Source organism: Hippocampus zosterae, chromosome 11 (genome assembly GCF_025434085.1).
Source record: "Hippocampus zosterae strain Florida chromosome 11, ASM2543408v3, whole genome shotgun sequence".
NCBI classification, from domain to species: domain Eukaryota; kingdom Metazoa; phylum Chordata; class Actinopteri; order Syngnathiformes; family Syngnathidae; genus Hippocampus; species Hippocampus zosterae.
The window spans coordinates 21,504,856-21,513,295 of record NC_067461.1 but is presented as its reverse complement, the minus strand read 5'-3'; positions in this window follow the sequence as shown (position 1 = coordinate 21,513,295).

Below are 8,440 nucleotides of genomic sequence, written 5' to 3'. Positions count from 1 at the left end.
GTGTTAGGGGGAGTGAAACCCCCCTCTTTCAGAATGGTTCGCCCCAGCAGCACGGGGGAAGTGCTTGCGCTTGTTTGTACGGCCGGCAGTTTTGAATACAGCGGCACATAACGAGCAACAAACATACAACAACAACATACAACAACAAACATACAACAAATCCTCCAACAAACATACAGAAACAGACCGCTGTGTTCAAAGGAAACTTGTGAAAAACGAAGTATGCAACCATGGTTTAAATCCACTATAGGCTGAGTCCTAGTTTACCTTAGATGTGCACTTTATAATGTTATATTGCTCTGTTTTGATTTCATTAAAAAAAGCTGTTGAAGCAGCTGTTGTGTGACAAAATATGTTTTTCACTGTTGTTGATGGACAGTAATATTGCGTGAGAGATTATGTGTGAACAACTGCTCCAAGTGAAAAATGCTCATCTAAAATTGACAATCGAAATTGTTATTTCAGTAAATATTTGCATTTGGCACATTGAAAACTGATTCATGGTTCCAAGTTGATGAGAGCATTAAAATGGGGAAAAACAGGACAAAAAATGTAAAAGTAAATTAAGAAACGATCAAAAATGTGTGAGTAATCACGATTAATTTTTTAGTTCATTTGAGTTAATTATGACAGTTGCATTTTTAATTAGATTAAATATTTTAATCGTTTGACAGCTCTAGAATAAACATATACTATATGATATGATAATCAATTAATTACTTTGTGATCTTGTTCAACTAAAAAATGTCAAAATCCTTGGAATTTCAGTCGATTGACATTAAACATTGTCAGATTTATGTCGCCCTCCAAGAAAGCAGACTATATTTTGTGTTTAAGCAATGTAAGACATTTGCCAAAGCCTGCTTTAACTTTTGCAAAAAAGATCAACATTTTTGCTTATTTTCTGACATGAACTGAACTCGAACTGAACTACAGTAACTTTTATGTTGCTCGTATTGATGGGACGGACATACCTTTGATGGTATGATGGATAGCGCGAGGAAAAAACAGCAATACATCTGGCAGCGCAACCCAAAACACAACAAGTGTAAGTCATTGCTTCCAGTTCAGGTCAGCAATAGTCAATACTTTTTGCCACAAAATTCTTAAATAATATCTTTGAATATCATTAGTGTAATTACCCATCAATCCGGCGTATGAAGCGCTTCATCCTCACAAGGGTCATAAGTGTGCCGGAGCCTTTCCCAGATTCGTTCGGGCAGTAGCCAGGGTATACCCTGAACTGGTTGCCAGCCAATCGCAGGGCATACATAGAACTACAGCCATTCACACTCACAATCACACTTAGGGATAATTCAGAGTATTCTATTAACCTGCCATGCATGTTTTTGGAATGTTGAGGAAACCCATGCAGGCACGGTGAGAGCGTGTAAACACCACACAGGAAGGCCGCAACCGGAATCAAACCCTGCACCTCTGTACTGTGAGCCAGACCTGCTAACCATTTGATCACTGTGCCGCCATTTGCACAAATAATTGTCCCTAATTTTTTCACATGCGTTCTGCAAGCAGAAAAAGGAAGTTGGAGTGTAAGAACACTTGACCTTTGGCATTGATTCTAATATGGTTTTAATTTTAATTGGCCTTTGCAAGTACAGTAGTGCCTCCACTTACGAAAATTTCTTCATACGAAATTTTCAAGTTATGAAAAATCTCAACAAGAAAATATTGCCTCTTGTTACGAAATAAATTACGAAAGTTAAATATACAGGAGGGGCTGAAAATCGCATCTCTGAGTTTTTGTGAACGCAACATACTTATAGCTGCTCTGCCATTGGCTATTACCAAGCATCTTCCTGGCATCCCATTGGCTAAGAGATCCTTCTACCAAATGTGTCTAGGTGTGTAGATAAATAAATAGATAGATGTGTGTCTATACGCGTCCTCGTCATTCATCCCTCGGACCGTGAAGAGTTCCGATAGTTTTACTTTAATGTGAATAATCCAGAAAAAGTGTTCAGCAGTCAGGGGGTTGCTCATTCTGCATTTTCGAAAGATTGTTAAAAGCCGACAAAATCAAACATCCTTGGATCGGTTAGTGACAATGCGCCGAGCAAAAACCACCTCTGAGAGAGACCATAAACTGAAGAATGCAAAAAACAGTGAAGACGCAGTGTTAAATCTTAAATGACCATCATTTTTTATCTTTATTCTTTGTTTTTTTTTACATTATGCACAGCTGTCCTTTATTGTGCAATAATCTAACTGTAACATGTATTTTTAACATATTTTGATGCATTTTTTTTCTTTTGAAAACATTTATGTCTGAATTTTGGGGGGCTTGGAATGGATTAGGGCAGGGGTGCTCATTAGGTAGATCCTTATCTACCGATAGATCTAAGACGGGTCCCTAGTAGATCCGAGGAGTGTCGAGGAGGAAAAAAATCAAACAACCATTTGTGTGTCTTTGTACATGTTAATAATATATATTTTTGTGTTAATGTACACTGCGCCCTAATCATTTTATCAGTCTCATTTTTACCCAAAAAATATTTTAAAATAAAGCAGGTAAATCTTGAATTTACGGTGGCGCGTGATGACGTCACCGGAAGTTGTTAGCTCTAAGCAGTCTGCAATTGCAGCTTGTGATCAGAACTGTTGTGCTTCAACTTTTATCGTCATTATTCTCATTCAGAGTTTGCTTTGTGTACAATTCTCCGAGGGCACGAGCAAAGAATAGGAATTTAGGAGGGCCCAGGGAAGCACTTTTAAACGGTACGTGTGAGCTACGATAGTTAACAGGCTGCAAAAGTGCATGCCTCAGTTTCAGGCTGTTTCTCATCAGGGCGTGGGCGTGTGTGCGTGCGCGCAAGCCGGTAAGGGTAGATCCCGGGAGGTTAGTTGATCGAAAAGTAGATCTTCGATCCAAAAAGATTGAGCACCCCTGGATTAGGGCATTTACATGGAAAATGTGTCTCTACTTACAAAATGTTCTTGTTACGAAATTTCTTCCAGAACCAATTAATTTCGTAAGTAGAGGTACCACAGTACTTTGTTTTCAATGGCTATAACCTTGTTCTACATGAAACGGGGCACGCCACTTTCCAACATACTTAGTTTTTTAATTGTTTCCTATTTATAGCCTCGAAGTGTTTTTCATTTAAATATCTACTGTGTTAGAATAGGTTGGAATCCAACCCCATATACAAAAATAAAATGCCTAATGTCCTCACTTCACTTGCCAGATAAGCATTGTACAAATCTACTAATTGCAATTTCAAAGTGGTATCACTAAATCTTCAACTATTTGTGTAAATATGGCGTGGGTCTTTGCAAATCTTAAACTGCTTCTTTGTAGTCTGTTATCTCTTGTGTGCAGTCACAAGTCAAACATTTGGACTGTAAATTTAAAGGATACACAGTAGCGCCATGAATCAGAGGCCTCTACTTACTTTATACAAAATGTTTGATCACCTGTGGGAGTTGTTATTTTCATCATTTGTCTGCAAACACACGCATTATTTTTTTCCCACGTTAGATCAGACAGCTCTAAATCAATAAGAACTCAGTAGTCTGTGTGAGGAAAATGGGTTGACATCATGGGTTGATTATTACTCCTTAAATCCACTCCTTCAGTCTTGAGCTGCATATTCTCGATCTTTCTCTTTAACCATGTCCAATTTTCCTTAGCTCATAAACAAATACATTTCACATTATGATTTTAAAATGAACTTCAAGTACTGTATTAACAAGAGGAGCAGAATTGGCCATTTTAAATGCTTAAGTCAAGACATACCACTCATTCATGCTTCTCATCAAGCTGCAGGTAACGGTTAAATAAATACTAAGTACTCGTTTGTGATGACAAACTAAAATGCCGTGTTGTAAGATTGGATATTTGGAATGTTTGATACAGGTATGTTGGACTATGCTACGGTAGGAATCCTCAAAATCGGAATCCCAGAATGTTCTGGATCCTTAATCAGTTGATCTGCTTGTTTAAAAGTCCTTATTGTACACTAAAAGTCAGAAAGTAATATAATACAATTTGTATGATTCATTTTGTCATTGATAAAAAAAAAAAAAAAAAAGAAATAGACATTTTATTTTATTTTGAAAACCATCTCTATTTGTGAAAGTCATTACAGTAAACCCCTCGCCATATTGTGGCGAGTTATCACGCTACTGGTTACTCTACTTTTTAATTATTTTTTTTAATACCACAATACGTTGCTCTTGCTATCTCCCAATATATTGTCATTCTCTTAAAATAATGGGCCGAAGGCTTTTTTTTTTTTTTTTTTTTTTTGGCCTTAAACATCTCCTCAGGATGCTGGCCACCTCTTCCAAAATAGGCTGTACTCTTAGTTGAATAAATCATTCAATTCTAGGCCTGAAATTAAATTGTTAAAGATAATCAGAAAAATGGTTCAGTTTTTAATCTTTTCAAAGAAAAATGACTTGGTGAAGGATTTTAAGAAGGTGCCTATATTATATGTGCGTAAATGTGTTTGTGTTGTTTTAAAAATGTGTTGAAAAACCTTTTTAAAAAATTAAGTACGTACCATAAATGATATAAAAACAAGGCAAAAGTGTATTTAAACAAGACATTTCTATTTCACAGATTGGAATTTGTGGAGGGGGGAGTGGAGCAGATGAGGAAGGTAACTTTCTGATGGAGTATTATTTATTCATAAATTAAATGGGAAGGTGGTAAAATAGTAAACGCGTGTTGTACAATGTCAGAAAACTATTTTTGAAATTTTGACTTTCAGTAATAAAAACTACTTGATGAAGTGAAATATGAAACATTTTATTGGAGCATTCATTATATTGCAGCATTCTGACCTTGCAGGTCCGAAATGAAATGTTGTGATCCCTCGCTACTTCGAGGTTCGTTTATCGCGGGTTCAGTGCATCGCAGATTTTTTTCAAACATATTAAAATAAACTGTTTTTTTAGGGATTACTGTACATATGACTCTTTCCATTTTTGTTTTACATTTCAGCTTTACATTCCATTTTCTCAAATGCATGCATGGTTGTCATTGCTCTAATCACAAATTTGTTCGCTTGAGTTTATCAGTGTCGGCATGCAGCTGCACTCCTTTTTTCCAAACCAGGTGGTACTGAAACAAATACACCTGCATCATTGTTTGCATCACTTTCCGAACCAACTTTGGTAGGTGATTTTGCAAGCCCCTCTGCTCCAGCAATATGAGTAAAGTTCAATGAAAGATAACAAACATTGTTGACAATGTTATATCTCAGGGCCCACAGCTGTGTTAAGAATCTGTTAATACTCTGACAAAGATGTATGATTCATTGCTTTCTTTTTTTTGTTTGTACTGTAACACCAAAATCACTCATCTTGAAATCTGGAATATTTTTACTGAACATTGTGTGTTGTCTTTCAATGGCAACACAACAACATGTTGCGCTAACCAATAATGATAATAATAATAATAATAACAATAATAATAATAATAATAATGATAGAGCAGCCCGGTGGCCCAGTGCTTAGCGCATCAACCTCACAGTGCAGAGGTACAGGTTTCAATTCCAACTCAGCCACCCTGTGTGGAGTTTGCATGTTCTCCCCGGGACTGCGTGGGTTTAGTCTCGGTACTCCGGTTTCCTCCCACATTTCAAAAACATGCATGGCAGTTGAATGGAACACTCCAAATTGTCCCAAGGTTGTGAGTGTGAGCATGGATGGTGGTTCATCTGTGTGTGCCCTGCGATTGGGTGGTAACTGGTTCAGAGTGTCCCCCACCTACTGCCCGAAGACGGCTGGGATAGGCACCAGCACACCCCGTGACCCTTGTGAAGAAAATGATTTAGGGTGGCACGTTGGTCGACTGGTTAGCAGCATGTCCGCCTCAAGGTGCTTTGATTAAGGGTTCACATCCAGGCCTTCCTATGTGACGTTTGCATGTTCTCCCCGTGCCTGCATGGCTTTTCTCTAGGTATTCTGGTTTCCTCCCACATTCCAAAAACATGCATGTTAAGTTAATTGGACAGTCAAAGTCATCCCTTAGGTATGAGCATGAATGGTCGGTTGTCTATGTTTGTCCTGCGATGGGCTGGCAACCAGTTCAGGGTGTCCCCCACATGGATGGATGGATGAATGGATGGATGATAATAATGCTTAAAATACATTCAGACACTGACACTGTTGCTACAAACTAATCAAATGGGTTGGGTTTTTTTTTTGTGAAAGATATTGGCGCTTCATTGTCTCAATAATAAACACTACATTTCATAATGGCCATGCGCAGTTTGTTACCTAAATAAAATTCTTATGAAAACATGTATTGAGTAAACAGATTTTGCACGTTATAGACTTTGTAATTTGATTCATTAATCCGATGAAATAGTCAAAAAACCATCACCGACCAAAGTCTTCACCGATTAAATTCTTATACTTATCAAGTTAATTTTAAAACTAGTCAAGTCTGGAGTAATTGTTGTCAGGCTTCTTCCAATATCAACCAACTTAAAAAAATAAATAAATACTTGACTCTAGAAGTATCACCACAATGATCAACATTAAAATACAAAATAGCATTGAAGGCCCAAGTTTTCCTCAAACACATGGCACAGGTTTTATTTCCAAAAGGTAATATGATTGTAAGCCATTGTTAAATTATGCACGATTTAAACATTAGCACTGCACATAAATATAGTAATATAAAAACGGTATTAAACATATTACATTAAAATGGATAGCGTGTAAAGTTAAATTAAAACGGTACCTAAAAAAATGCTTGAAAACAGGGAGTTGTAAAAGATTCCATGAAAATGCTTTGTACATCAAAGAAACTAAATTGTACTCAACAAATGCAGTGCACTGGATGAAAAAAAAATGTTTTAGGCACAGTAACATTTTGCTCAATTTGAACATTAAATTCAGTGATTCATTAGTGGCCCACTAGAGGGAGCCTACATATTACTAGTGGTACAAGTGCCACACTTGAAAACTCATTGGAGGCACAAACAATAACCTGAACTGTTAATTCTGCTTTTGTCACGTTGTGCCCGAAGCGATGGAATAATTGCTTCGTGCACAACAAAATAAGCAAGTGGTAGTGGATCCCTGAAATAGCAGACACAGAAAAGGTTTGTCAGAGAACAAAAGAGGTTTAATACAAAACACAAAATACCCGTCCGGGAGAAACAACAAAAAGCGCTGGTCAAAAATAAGGACCAGGAATGAATTAAGGAGGTAACAGAAAACGCTTGCGGGAAAAATAGCAAGGAGAATGAATTGGCAACTATAGAATTTCACACGAGCGGATAAGACTGCACGCAATAGCAGTCAATTGACTTTAAGATTATAATTTATTCGAGAAGGACTCGGCGAGAATAATGGCATGGCGTGGAATACTCCGGCAGTGAGTCAACTGCCGGCGCGCCCAAATAAAGCATGTGTAATTAGTCCCAATGGGTGACAGGTGTGCAGGTGGCAAACAGGGCCTGCCCCCTGCTGGCAAACACGGGACGTGACAGCTTTAGCTGCATGCAGCTGTTGAGAAAGCACTATATAAATCAGGATGTATTGTATTGTATTGTATTGTATTGTATTGTATTGTATTACTTGTGAAGTGAAGAAGTGGCCATTTGCGTTGCCACTGCAAAATCTCGCTGAACTTGAATACATTAATCCCTTTGCCTGGTTTTCACACTGTCTCTACGGTGAAAATGCCACAAAGTGTGGCGGATGGTTGTACCAATAATTCTGGGAGAAGCCCTCAATGCACATTTCATTGGAAAGAATGAAATGATCAATTTTCACATAAGTTATATCTCAAGAGTGCTACGCGACTGCATCATGTTGTCAGAATCATGAACAATGAAGTGAAAGCAAAGTCCATCAAGAAAAAAAAACGAGATGTAACTCTACCTTCTGTTCGTCATAATTAACAACCTGAGGAAATATACTCTGAATGGTCAACGCAGCCAGTGAAGTTCACTATCTGTAAGGCATTTTTCTGTGAAGGGACCCTGATGTATAAAAAATGCACTGAAAGCAGTGTTTTCAGAAAAATAAATAAATAAATAAATAACAGTTGTCAAGAATTGAGGCAACACAAGATGAAATTGGGGCAACACAAGATGTCTCCCCTCTGCCTAAAGCCATGAGCGCTGATTGGCAGTCGAGGTTATCCATCCATCCATCTATTTTCTGATCCCTACATCCTCCCGAGGGCACCAGGGGTGAGCTGGAGCCTATTCGTTTAAGTTATTAAATATTTAAATGATCATTAAAAATTTCCACAATTCAACATTGTTCTTAGGTGTCTCACCACTTTGATGCATGACACAATCACATCCCTTCTAATGCATAACATTTGTTTCTTCAATGTTGACTGTGTTTTAAATTATTTGATCTTTTGAAAAAAACTAAATAATTATTGGACACTCCAAGTGGTCTTGAAATATATTGGTTTTGATAACCATACATTCAATTTTTTTTA